The sequence below is a fragment of the Pristiophorus japonicus genome, chromosome 29, assembly GCF_044704955.1.
Source record: "Pristiophorus japonicus isolate sPriJap1 chromosome 29, sPriJap1.hap1, whole genome shotgun sequence".
NCBI lineage: Eukaryota > Metazoa > Chordata > Chondrichthyes > Pristiophoridae > Pristiophorus > Pristiophorus japonicus.
The window spans coordinates 6,826,732-6,842,783 of NC_092005.1; positions in this window are offsets into that span (position 1 = coordinate 6,826,732).

Consider the following 16,052-nt stretch of genomic DNA (forward strand, 5'->3'; position numbering starts at 1 on the left):
ACCTGGAGAGGACAATAAATACTGACCTGGAGAGCACAATAAATACTGACCTGGACAGTACAATAAACACTGAGCTGGAGAGTATAAAAATACTGACCTGGAGAGTACAATAAATACTGATCTGTAGAGTACAATAAATACTGACCTGGAGTGTACAATAAATAATGACCTGGAGATGACAATAAATACTAACCTGGAGAGTACAATAAATACTGACCTGTAGAGTACAATAAATATTGACCTGGAGAGGGCAATAAATACTGACCTGGAGAGTACAATAAATACTGACCTGGAGAGTAGAATAAATACGGACCTGGAGAGTGGAATAAATACTGACCTGGAGAGTACAATAAATAATGAACTGGAGAGTACAATAAATACTGCCCTGGAGAGCACAATAAATACTGACCTGGAGAGAACAATAAATACTGACCTGGAGAGGATAATAAATACTGACCTGGAAAGGACAAAAAATACTGACCTGGAGAGTTCAATAAATAGTGACCGGGAGATTATAAAAAATACTGACCTGGAGAGGGTAATAAATACTAACCTGGAGAGTACAGTAAATACTGACCTGGATAGTAAAATAAATTCCGCCCTGGAGAGAGCAATAAATGCTGACCTGGAGACTGCAATATATACTGTCCTGGAGAATACAATAAATATTGATCTGAAGAGTACAATAAATAGTGACCTGGAGAGGGCAATAAATATTGACTTTGAGAATGCAATATATACTGACCAGGAGAGCACAATAAATACTGACATGGTGAGTACAATAAATACTGACCTGGAGAGTACAATAAATACTGACCTGGAGAGGGTATTAAATACTAACCTGGAGAGTACAATAAATACTGACCTGGAGAGGGTAATAAATACTGACCTGGAGAGGGTAATAAATACAGACCTGGAGAGTACAATAAATACTGACATGGAGCGGACAATAAATACTGACCTGGACAGTACAATAAACACTGAGCAGGAGAGAAAAATAAATACTGACATGGAGATTACAATAAATACTGACCTGAACAGCACAATAAATACTGACCTGGAGTGTACAATGAATAATGACCTGGAGAGTACAATACATACTAACCTGGAGAGTACAATAAATACAGACCTGTAGAGTACAATAAATACTGACCTGGAGAGGGCAATAAACACTAACCTGGAGAGTACAATAAATACTGACCTGGAGCGTACAATAAATACTGACCTGGACAGTACAATAAACACTGAGCTGGAGAGTATAATAAAAACTGACCTGGAGAGTACAATAAAGACTGACCTGGAGTGTACAATAAATAATGACCTGGAGATGACAATAAATACTAACCTGGAGAGTACAATAAATACTGACCTGTAGAGTACAATAAATACTGACCTGGAGAGGGCAATAAATACTGACCTGGAGAATACAATAAATACTGACCTGGAGAGTAGAATAAATCCCGACCTGGAGAGTGGAATAAATACAGACCTGGAGACTACAATAAATAATGAACTGGAGAGTACAATAAATACTGCCCTGGAGAGCACAATAAATACTGACCTGGAGAGAACAATAAATACTGACCTGGAGAGGATAATAAATACTGACCTGGAAAGGACAAAAAATACTGACCTGGAGAGTTCAATAAATAGTGACCGGGAGATTATAAAAAATACTGACCTGGAGAGGGTAATAAATACTAACCTGGACAGTACAGTAAATACTGACCTGGATAGTAAAATAAATACCGCCCTGGAGAGAGCAATAAATGCTGACCTAGAGACTGCAACATATACTGTCCTGGAGAGTACAATAAATAGTGATCTGAAGAGTACAATAAATAGTGACCTGGAGAGGGCAATAAATATTGACTTTGAGAATGCAATATATACTGACCAGGAGAGCACAATAAATACTGACATGGTGAGTACAATAAATACTGACCTGGAGAGTACAATAAATACTGACCTGGAGAGGGTATTTAATACAGACCTGGAGAGTACAATAAATACTGACCTGGAGAGGACAATAAATACTGACCTGGAGAGGACAATAAATACTGACCTGGACAGTACAATAAACACTGAGCTGGAGAGTATAAAAATACTGACCTGGAGAGTACAATAAATACTGATCTGCAGAGTACAATAAATTCTGACCTGCAGTGTACAATAAATAATGACCTGGAGATGACATAAATACTAACCTGGAGAGTACAATAAATACTGACCTGGAGATGACAATAAATACTAACCTGGAGAGTACAATAAATACTGACCTGTAGAGTACAATAAATACTGACCTGGAGAGGGCAATAAATACTGACCTGGAGAGTACAATAAATACTGACCTGGAGAGTAGAATAAATACGGACCTGGAGAGTGGAATAAATACTGACCTGGAGAGTACAATAAATAATGAACTGGAGAGTACAATAAATACTGCCCTGGAGAGCACAATAAATACTGACCTGGTGAGAACAATAAATACTGAAGTGGAGAGGATAATAAATACTGACCTGGAAAGGACAAAAAATACTGACCTGGAGAGTTCAATAAATAGTGACCGGGAGATTATAAAAAATACTGACCTGGAGAGGGTAATAAATACTAACCTGGAGAGTACAGTAAATACTGCCCTGGATAGTAAAATAAATACCGCCCTGGAGAGAGCAATAAATGCTGACCTGGAGACTGCAATATATACTGCCCTGGAGAATACAATAAATATTGATCTGAAGAGTACAATAAATAGTGACCTGTAGAGGGCAATAAATATTGACTTTGAGAATGCAATATATACTGACCAGGAGAGCACAATAAATACTGACATGGTGAGTACAATAAATACTGACCTGGAGAGTACAATAAATACTGACCTGGAGAGGGTATTAAATACTAACCTGGAGAGTACAATAAATACTGACCTGGAGAGGGTAATAAATACTGACCTGGAGAGGGTAATAAATACAGACCTGGAGAGTACAATAAATACTGACATGGAGCGCACAATAAATACTGACCTGGACAGTACAATAAACACTGAGCAGGAGAGAAAAATAAATACTGACATGGAGATTACAATAAATACTGACCTGAACAGCACAATAAATACTGACCTGGAGTGTACAATAAATAATGACCTGGAGAGTACAATAAATACTAATCTGTAGAGTACAATAAATACTGACCTGTAGAGTACAATAAATACTGACCTGGAGAGGACAATAAATACTGGCCTGGACAGTACAATAAACACTGATCTGGAGAGTATAATAAATACTGACCTGGGGAGCACAATAAATACTGATCTGGAGAGTACAATAAATACTGACCTGGAGTGTACAATGAATAATGACCTGGAGAGTACAATACATACTAACCTGGAGAGTACAATAAATACTGACCTGTAGAGTACAATAAATACTGACCTGGAGAGGGCAATAAATACTAACCTGGAGAGTACAATAAATACTGACCTGGAGCGTACAATAAATACTGACCTGGACAGTACAATAAACACTGAGCTGGAGAGTATAATAAAAACTGACCTGGAGAGTACAATAAATACTGACCTGGAGTGTACAATAAATAGTGACCTGGAGATGACAATAAATACTAACCTGGAGAGTACAATAAATACTGACCTGTAGAGTACAATAAATACTGACCTGGAGAGGGCAATAAATACTGACCTGGAGAGTACAATAAATACTGACCTGGAGAGTAGAATAAATACGGACCTGGAGAGTGGAATAAATACTGACCTGGAGAGTACAATAAATAATGAACTGGAGAGTACAATAAATACTGCCCTGGAGAGCACAATAAATACTGACCTGGAGAGAACAATAAATACTGACTTTGAGAATGCAATATATACTGACCAGGAGAGAACAATAAATACTGACATGGTGAGTACAATAAATACTGACCTGGAGAGTACAATAAATACTGACCTGGAGAGGGTATTTAATACAGACCTGGAGAGTACAATAAATACTGACCTGGAGAGGACAATAAATACTGACCTGGAGAGGACAATAAATACTGACCTGGACAGTACAATAAACACTGAGCTGGAGAGTATAAAAATACTGACCTGGAGAGTACAATAAATACTGATCTGCAGAGTACAAAAAATACTGACCTGCAGTGTACAATAAATAATGACCTGGAGATGACATAAATACTAACCTGGAGAGTACAATAAATACTGACCTGGAGATGACAATAAATACTAACCTGGAGAGTACAATAAATACTGACCTGTAGAGTTCAATAAATACTGACCTGGAGAGGGCAATAAATACTGACCTGGAGAGTACAATAAATACTGACCTGGAGAGTAGAATAAATACGGACCTGGAGAGTGGAATAAATACTGACCTGGAGAGTACAATAAATAATGAACTGGAGAGTACAATAAATACTGCCCTGGAGAGCACAATAAATACTGACCTGGAGAGAACAATAAATACTGACCTGGAGAGGATAATAAATACTGACCTGGAAAGGACAAAAAATACTGACCTGGAGAGTTCAATAAATAGTGACCGGGAGATTATAAAAAATACTGACCTGGAGAGGGTAATAAATACTAACCTGGAGGGTACAGTAAATACTGACCTGGATAGTAAAATAAATACCCCACTGGAGAGAGCAATAAATGCTGACCTGGAGACTGCAATATATACTGTCCTGGAGAGTACAATAAATAGTTATCTGAAGAGTACAATAAATAGTGACCTGGAGAGGGCAATAAATATTGACTTTGAGAATGCAATATATACTGACCAGGAGAGCACAATAAATACTGACATGGTGAGTACAATAAATACTGACCTGGAGAGTACAATAAATACTGACCGGGAGAGGGTATTTAATACTGACCTGGAGAGTACAATAAATACTGACCTGGAAAGGGTAATAAATACTTACCTGGAAAGGGTAATAAATACAGACCTGGAGAGTACAATAAATACTGACATGGAGCGGACTATAAATACTGACCTGGACAGTACAATAAACACTGAGCAGGAGAGAAAAATAAATACTGACATGGAGATTACATTAAATACTGACCTGAACAGCACAATAAATACTGACCTGGAGTGTACAATAAATAATGACCTGGAGAGTACAATAAATACTCATCTGTAGAGTACAATCAATACTGACCTGTAGAGTACAATAAATACTGACCTGGAGAGGACTATAAATACTGGCCTGGACAGTACAATAAACACTGAGCTGGAGAGTATAATAAATACTGACCTGGAGAGCACAATAAATACTGATCTGGAGAGTACAATAAATGCTGACCTGGAGTCTACAATAAATAATGACCTGGAGAGTACAATACATACTGACCTGGAGAGTACAATAAATACGGACCTGTATAGTACAATAAATACTGACCTGGAGAGGGCAATAAATACTAACCTGGAGAGTACAATAAATACTGACCTGGAGCGTACAATAAATACTGACCTGGACAGTACAATAAACACTGAGCTGGAGAGTATAATAAATACTGACCTGGAGAGTACAATAAATACTGACCTGGAGTGTACAGTAAATAATGACCTGGAGAGTACAATAAATAGTAATCTGTAGAGTACAATAAATACTGACCTGTAGAGTACAATAAATACTGACATGGAGACTACAATAAATACTGGCCTGGAGAGTAGAATAAATACTAACCTGGAGAGTACAATAAATACTGACCTGGAGTGTACAATAAATACTGACCTGGAAAGTACAATAAATACTTACCTGAAGTGTACAATAAATACTGACCTGGGGAGTACAATAAATACCGACCTGAAGAGTGCAATAAATACAGAACAGTAGAGGGCAATAAATAATGATTGGAAAGTACAATAAATACTGACCTGGAGAGTACATTAAATAATGACCTGGAGATACAATAAATACTGACCTGGAGAGTATAATAAATACAATAAATACTCATCTGGAGAGTACAATAAATACTGACATGGAGAGTACCATAAAAAATGATCTGGAGAGGGTAGTAAATACTGACCTGGAGAGTACAATCAAAACTGAAATGGAGAGTACAATAAATACTCACCTGGAGAGGGCAAGAACTACTGACCTGGAAACGGCAATAATTCTTGACCAGGTGAGTGCAATAAATACTGACCGAGAGAGTACAGTAAACTCTGACCTGGAGAGTACAATAAATACTGACCTGCAGAGTACAATAAATAATGATCTGGAGAGTATAATAAATACTAACCTGGAGAGGGCAGTAAATACTGCCCTGGAGAGGGCAATAAATACTGACCTGGAGAGTAAAATAAATACTGACCTGGTGAGGGCAATAAATACTGTCCTGTAGAGAGCAATAAATACTGACCGGAGAGTACAGTAAATACTGAACTGGAGAGTACAATAAATACTGACCTGGTTTGTACAATAAAAACTGACCTGGAGAGTACAATAAATACTGACCTGGTTTGTACAATAAATTCTGACCTGGGGAGTACAATAAATACTGACCTGGAGAGGGTAATAAATACTGGCCAGGACAGGACAATAAATACTGACCTGGAGAGTGCAATAAATACTGACCAGGAGAGTACAATAAATACTGACCTGGAGAGTACAATAAATACTGACATGGAGAGGGCAATAAATACTGACTTTGAGAATGCAATATATACTGACCTGGAGAGTACAATAAATACTGACCTGGAGAGTACAATAAATACTGACCTGGAGAGGACAATAAATACTGACCTGGCGAGGACAATAAATACTGACCTGGACAGTACAATAAACACTGAGCTGGAGAGTATAATAAATACTGACCTGGAGAGTACAATAAATACTGATCTGCAGAGTACAATAAATAAAGACCTGGAGTGTACAATAAATAATGACCTGGAGAGTAGAATAAATACTAACCTGGGGAGTACAATAAATACTGACCTGTAAAGTACAATAAATACTGACCTGGAGAGGGCAAAAAATACCGACTTGGAGAGTACAATAAATACTGACCTGGAGAGTAGAATAAATACGGACCTGGAGATTGCAATAAATACTGACCTGGAGAGTACAATAAATAATGAACTGGAGTGTACAATAAATACTGCCCTGGAGAGCACAATAAATACTGACCTCGAGAGAACAATAAATACTGACCTGGAGAGGATAATAAATACTGACCTGGAGAGGATAAAATATACTGACCTGGAGAGTACAATAAATAGTGACAGGGAGATTATAATAAATACTGACCTGGAGAGGGTAATAAATATTGACCTGGAGAGTACAGTAAATACTGACCTGGATAGTAAAATAAATACCGCCCTGGAGAGAGCAATAAATGCTGACCTGGATACTGCAATATATACTGTTCTGGAGAGTACAATAAATAGTGATCTGAAGAGTACAATAAATAGTGACCTGGAGAGGGCAATAAATATTGACCTTGAGAATGCAATATATACTGACCAGGAGAGCACAATAATTACTGACATGGTGCGTACAATAAATACTGACCTGGAGAGTACAATAAATACAGACCTGGAGAGGGTAATAAATACTGACCTGGAGAGTACAATAAATACTGACCTGGAGAGGGTAATAAATACTGACCTGGAGAGGGTAATAAATACAGACCTGGAGAGTACAATAAATACTGACATGGAGCGGACAATAAATACTGACCTGGACAGCACAATAAACACTGAGCAGGATAGAAAAACAAATACTGACCTTGGAGAGTACAATAAATACTGACCTGAACGGTACAATAAATACTGACCTGGAGTGTACAATAAATCATGACCTGTAGAGTACAATAAATACTGACCTGGAGAGGACAATAAATACTGGCCTGGACAGTACAATAAACACTGAGCTGGAGAGTATAATAAATACTGTCCTGGAGAGCACAATAAATACTGATCTGGAGAGTACAATAAATACTGACCTGGAGTGTACAATAAAAAATGACCTGGAAAGTACAATAAATAATGATCTGGAGCGTACAATAAATACTGACCTGGAGCGTACAATAAATCCTGACCTGGAGAGGGCAATAAATACTGACCTGGAGAGTACAATAAATACTGACCTGGAGCGTACAATAAATACGGACCTGGAGAATGCAATAAATATTGACCTGGAGAGTAAAACAAATAATTACCTGGAGAGTACAATAAATAATGATCTGGAGAGTATAATAAATACTGACCTGGAGAGGCAATAAATACTGCCCTGGAGATGGCAATAAATACTGACCTGGATAGTACAATAAATACTGACCTGGAGAGTACCATAAAAAATGACCTGGAGAGGGTAGTACATACTGACCTGGAGAGTACAATCAAAACTGAAATGGAGAGTACAATAAATACTCACCTGCAGAGGGCAATAAATACTGACCTGGAAACGGCAATAATTATTGACCAGGAGAGTGCAATAAATACTGACCTAGAGAGTACATTAAATACTGACCTGGAGAGTACAATAAATACTGACTTGCAGAGTTCAATAAATAATGATCTGGAGAGTACAATAAATACTGACGTGGAGTGGGCAATAAATACTGACCTGGACAGGGCAATAAATATTGACTTTGAGAGTGCAATATATACTGACCTGGAGAGTACAATAAATACTGACCTGGAGACTGCAATAAATACTGTCCTGGAGAGTACAATAAATAGTGATCTGAAGAGTACAATAAATAGTGACCTTGAGAGGGCAATAAGTATTGACCTTGAGAATGCAATATATACTGACCTGGAGAGCACATTAAATACTGACATGGTGAGTACAATAAATACTGACCTGGAGAATACAATAAATGCTGACCTGGAGAGGGTAATAAATACTGACCTGGAGAGTACAATAAATACTGACCTGGAGAGGGCAATAAATATTGACTTTGAGAGTGCAATATATACTACCTGGAGAGTACAATAAATACTGACCTGGAGAGTACAATAAATACTGACCTGGAGAGGGTAATAAATACTGACCTGGAGAGGGTATTACATACAGACCTGGAGAGTACAATAATATTGACATGGAGAGGACAATAAATACTGACCTGGACAGTACAATAAACACTGATCTGGAGAGTATAATTAATACTGACCTGGAGGGAGTACAATAAATATTGACCTGGAGAGTACAATAAATACTAATCTGTAGAGTACAATAAATACTGACCTGGACAGTACAATAAACACTGAGCTGGACAGTACAATAAACACTGAGCTGGAGAGTATAATAAATACTGAACTGGAGAGTACAATAAATACTGATTTGGAGAGTACAATAAATACTGACCTGGAGTGTACAATAAATAATGACCTGGAGAGTACAATAAATACTGACCTGGAGAGTGTAATAAATGCTGACCTGGAGACTGCAATAAATACTGTCCTGGAGAGTACAAAAAAATCGTGATCTGAAGAGTACAATAAATTGTGACCTGGAGAGGGCAATAAATATTGACCTTGAGAATGCAATATATACTGACCTGGAGATCACATTAAATACTGACATGGTGAGTACAATAAATACTGACCTGGAGAGTACAATAAATACTGACATGGAGAGGGTAATAAATACTGACCTGGAGAGTACAATAAATACTCACCTGGAGAGGGGAATAAATACTGACCTGGAGAGTACAATAAATACTGACCTGAACAGTACAATAAATACTGACTTGGAGTGTACAATAAATAATGACCTGGAGAGTACAATACAGACTAACCTGGAGAGTACAATAAATACAGACCTGCGGAGTACAATAAATACTGACCTGGAGAGGGCAGTAAATACTGACCTGCAGAGTACAATAAATACTGACCTGGTTTGTACAATAAATACTGACCTGGGGAGTACAATAAATACTGACCTGGAGAGGGTAATAAATACTGGCCTGGACAGTACAATAAATACTGACTTGGAGAGTGCAATAAATACTGACCTGGAGAGTACAATAAATACTGACCTGGAGAGTACAATAAATACTGACCTGAAGATGACAATAAAGACTGACCTGGAGAATACAATAAATACTGACCTGGAGAGTACAATAAATACTGACATGGAGAGGGCAATAAATACTGACCCGGAGAGGGCAATAAATATTGACTTTGACAGTGCAATATATACTGAACTGGCGAGTACAATAAATACTGACCTGGAGAGTACAATAAATACTGACCTGGAGAGTACAATAAATACTGACTTAGAGAGAGTAATAAATACTGACCTGGAGAGGGTATTAAATACAGACCTGGAGAGTACAATAAATATTGACATGGAGAGGACAATAAATACTGACCTGGACAGTACAATAAACACTGATCTGGAGATTATAATAAATACTGAACTGGAGAGTGCAATAAATACTGACCTGGAGTGTACAATAAATAATGACCTGAAGAGTACAATAAATACTAATCTGTAGACTACAATAAATACTGACCTGGACAGTACAATAAACACTGAGCTGGAGAGTACAATAAATACTGACCTGGAGAATACAATAAATACTGACCTGGAGAGGACAATATATACTGACCTGTACAGTACAATAAACACTGAGCTGGAGAGTATAATAAATACTGACCTGGAGAGTACAATAAATGCTGATCTGGAGAGTACAATAAATACTGACCTGGAGTGTACAATAAATAATGACCTGGAGAGTACAATAAATACTGACCTGCAGAGTACAATAAATACTGACCTGGAGAGGGCAATAAATACTGACCTGGAGAGTACAATAAATACTGACCTGGAGAGTAGAATAAATACGGACTTGGAGAGTGCAATAAATACTGACCTGGAGAGTGCAATAAATAATGACCTGGAGAGTACAATAAATACTGCCCTGGAGAGCACAATAAATTCTGACCTGGAGAATGGCAATAAATACTGACCTGGAGAGTAAAACAAATAATGACCTGTAGAGTACATAAATAATGATCTGGAGAGTATAATAAATACTGACCTGGAGAGGGCAATAAATATTGCCCTGGAGAGGGCAATAAATACTGACCTGGAGAGTACAATAAATACTGACCTGGAGAGTACCATAAAAAATGAGCTGGAGAGGGTAGTAAATACTGACCTAGAGATTACAATCAAAACTGAAATGGAGAGTACAATCAATACTGACCTGGAGAGTGCAATAAATACTGACCTGGAGAGTACAATAAATGCTGACCTGGAGAGTACAATAAATACTGAACTGGAGTGTACAATAAATACTGACCTGGAGAGTACAATAAATACTGACCTGGAGAGTACAATAAATACTGACCTGGAGAGGGCAATAAATACTGACCTGGGGAGTACAATAACTACTGACCTGGAGAGTACAATAAATACCGAACTGGACAGTACAATAAATGCTGAGCTGGAGAGTACAATAAATACTGAACTGGAGTGTACAATAAATACTGACCTGGAGAGTACAATAAATACTGACCTGGAGAGTACAATAAATACTGACCTGGAGAGTACAATAAATACTGACCTGGAGAGGGCAATAAATACTGACCTGGGGAGTACAATAACTACTGACCTGGAGAGTACAATAAATACCGAACTGGACAGTACAATAAATGCTGAGCTGGAGAGTACAATAAATACTGAACTGGAGTGTACAATAAATACTGACCTGGAGAGTACAATAAATACTGACCTGGAGAGTACAATAAATACTGACCTGGAGAGAGCAATAAATACTGACCTGGGGAGTACAATAAATACAATAAATACTGACCTGGACAGGACAATAAATACTGACCTGGAGAGTACAATAAATACTGACCTGGAGAGTACAATAAATACTGACCTGGAGAGCACAATAAATATTGACCAGGAGAGTACAATAAATTCTCACCTGGAGAGGGCAATAAATACTGACCTGGAGAGTACAATAAAAACTGATCTGGAGTGTACAATAAATACGGACCTTGAGAGTACAATAAATACTGACCTTGAGATTGCAATAAATACTGGCCAGTTGAGTACAATAAATAGTTACCTGGAGAGTACAATAAATACTGACCCGGAGAGTACAATAAATGCTGAACTGGAGAGTACAATAAATACTGACCTGGAGAGGAGAATGAATACGGACTTGGAGAGGGTAATAAATACTGACCTGGAGCGTACAATAAATACTGACATGGAGAGTGCAATAAATACTAACCAGGAGAGTACAATAAATAGTGATCTGGAGATTAAAATAAAAACTGACCTGGAGAATACAATAACTACTGACCTGGAGAGTACAATAAATACCGACCTGGACAGTACAATAAATGCTGACCTGGAGAGTACAATAAATACTGAACTGGAGTGTACAATAAATACTGACCTGGAGAGGAGAATGAATACGGACTTGGAGAGGGTAATAAATACTGACCTGGAGAGTACAATAAATACTGACATGGAGAGTGCAATAAATACTGACCAGGAGAGTACAATAAATAGTGATCTGGAGATTACAATAAAAACTGACCTGGAGAATACAATAACTACTGACCTGGAGAGTACAATAAATACCGACCTGGACAGTACAATAAATGCTGACCTGGAGATTACAATAAATACTGAACTGGAGTGTACAATAAATACTGACCTGGAGAGTACAATAAATACTGACCTGGAGAGTACAATAAATATTGACCTGGAGATTACAATAAATATTGACCAGGAGAGTACAATAAATCGTGACCTGGAGAGGAGAATGAATACGGAGCTGGAGAGGGTAATAAATACTGACCTGGAGAGTACAATAAATACTGACATGGAGAGTACAATAAATACTGACCAGGAGATTACAATAAATAGTGATCTGGAGATTACAATAAAAACTGACCTGGAGAATACAATAACTACTGACCTGGAGAGTACAATAAATACCGACCTGGACAGTACAATAAATGCTGACCTGGAGAGTACAATAAATACTGAACTGGAGTGTAAAATAAATACTGACCTGGAGAGTACAATAAATACTGCCCTGGAGAGTACAAAAATACTGACCTGGAGAGGGCAATAAATACTGACCTGGAGAGTACAATAAAAACTGATCTGGAGAGTACAATAAATAAGGACTTTGAGAGTACAATAAATACTGACCTTGAGATTACAATAAATACTGACCAAGAGAGTACAATAAATAGTTACCTGGAGAGTACAATAAATTCTGACCCGGAGAGTACAATAAATGCTGAACTGGAGAGTACAATAAATACTGACCTGGAGAGGAGAATGAATACGGACCTGGAGAGGGTAATAAAAACTGACCTGGAGAGTACAATAAATACTGACATGGAGAGTGCAATAAATACTGACCAGGAGAGTACAATAAATAGTGATCTGGAGATTACAATAAAAACTGACCTGGAGAATACAATAACTACTGACCTGGAGAGTACAATAAATACCGACCTGGACAGTACAATAAATGCTGACCTGGAGAGTACAATAAATACTGAACTGGAGTGTACAATAAATACTGACCTGGAGAGTACAATAAATACTGAACTGGAGTGTACAATAAATACTGACCTGGAGAGTACAATAAATACTGACCTGGAGAGTACAATAAATACTGACCTGGAGATTACAATAAATATTGACCAGGAGAGTACAATAAATAGTGACCTGGAGAGGAGAATGAATACGGAGCTGGAGAGGGTAATAAATACTGACCTGGAGAGTACAATAAATACTGACATGGAGAGTACAATAAATACTGACCAGGAGATTACAATAAATAGTGATCTGGAGATTACAATAAAAACTGACCTGGAGAATACAATAACTACTGACCTGGAGAGTACAATAAATACCGACCTGGACAGTACAATAAATGCAGACCTGGAGAGTACAATAAATACTGAACTGGAGTGTACAATAAATACTGACCTGGAGAGTACAATAAATACTGCCCTGGAGAGTACAAAAAATACTGACCTGGAGAGGGCAATAAATACTGACCTGGAGAGTACAATAAAAACTGATCTGGAGAGTACAATAAATACGGACTTTGAGAGTACAATAAATACTGACCTTGAGATTACAATAAATACTGACCAGGAGAGTACAATAAATAGTTACCTGGAGAGTACAATAAATTCTGACCCGGAGAGTACAATAAATGCTGAATTGGAGAGTACAATAAATACTGACCTGGAGAGGAGAATGAATACGGACCTGGAGAGGGTAATAAAAACTGACCTGGAGAGTACAATAAATACTGACATGGAGAGTGCAATAAATACTGACCAGGAGAGTACAATAAATAGTGATCTGGAGATTACATTAGAAACTGACCTGGAGAATACAATAACTACTGACCTGGAGAGTACAATAAATACCGACCTGGACAGTACAATAAATGCTGACCTGTAGAGTACAATAAATACTGAACTGGAGTGTACAATAAATACTGACCTGGAGAGTACAATAAATACTGACCTGGAGAATACAATAAATACTGACCTGGAGAGGGCAATAAATACTGACCTGGGGAGTACAATAACTACTGACCTGGAGAGTACAATAAATACCGACCTGGACAGAACAATAAATGCTGACCTGGAGAGTACAATAAATACTGAACTGGAGTGTACAATAAATACTGACCTGGAGAGTACAATAAATACTGACCTGGAGAATACAATAAATACTGACCTGGAGAGGGCAATAAATACTGACCTGGAAAGTACTATAAATACAATAAATACTGACCTGGACAGGGCAATAAATACTGACCTGGAGAGTACAATAAATACTGACCTGGAGAGTACAATAAATACTGACCTGGAGAGCACAATAAATATTGACCAGGAGAGTACAATAAATTCTCACCTGGAGAGGGCAATAAATACTGACCTGGAGAGTACAATAAAAACTGATCTGGAGAGTACAATAAATACGGACCTTGAGAGTACAATAAATACTGACCTTGAGATTGCAATAAATACTGGCCAGGAGAGTACAATAAATAGTTACCTGGAGAGTACAATAAATACTGACCCGGAGAGTACAATAAATGCTGAACTGGAGAGGAGAATGAATACGGACTTGGAGAGGGTAATAAATACTGACCTGGAGCGTACAATAAATACTGACATGGAGAGTGCAATAAATACTGACCAGGAGAGTACAATAAATAGTGATCTGGAGATTAAAATAAAAACTGACCTGGAGAATACAATAACTACTGACCTGGAGAGTACAATAAATACCGACCTGGACAGTACAATAAATGCTGACCTGGAGAGTACAATAAATACTGAACTGGAGTGTGCAATAAATACTGACCTGGAGAGTACAATAAATAATGACCTGGAGAGTACAATAAATACTCACTTGGAGATTACAATAAATATTGACCAGGAGAGTACAATAAATAGTGACCTGGAGAGTACAAAAAATACTGACCCGGAGAGTACAATAAATGCTGAACTGGAGATAACAATAAATACTGACCTGGAGAGGAGAATGAACACGGAGCTGGAGAGGGGAATAAATACTGACCTGGAGAGTACAATAAATACTGACATGGAGAGTACAATAAATACTGACCAGGAGAGTACAATAAATAGTGATCTGGAGATTACAATAAAAACTGACCTGGAGAATACAATAACTACTGACCTGGAGAGTACAATAAATACCGACCTGGACAGTACAATAAATGCTGAACTGGAGTGTACAATAAATACTGACCTGGAGAGTACAATAAATACTGCCCTGGAGAGTACAAAAAATACTGACCTGGAGAGGGCAATAAATACTGACCTGGGGAGTAGAATAAATACAATAAATACTGACCTGGACAGGGCAATAAATACTGACCTGGAGAGTACAATAAATACTGACCTGGAGAGTACAATAAATACTGACCTGGAGAGCACAATAAATATTGACCAGGAGAGTACAATAAATACTCACCGGGAGAGGGAAATAAATACTGACCTGGATAGTACAATAAAAACTGATCTGGAGAGTACAAT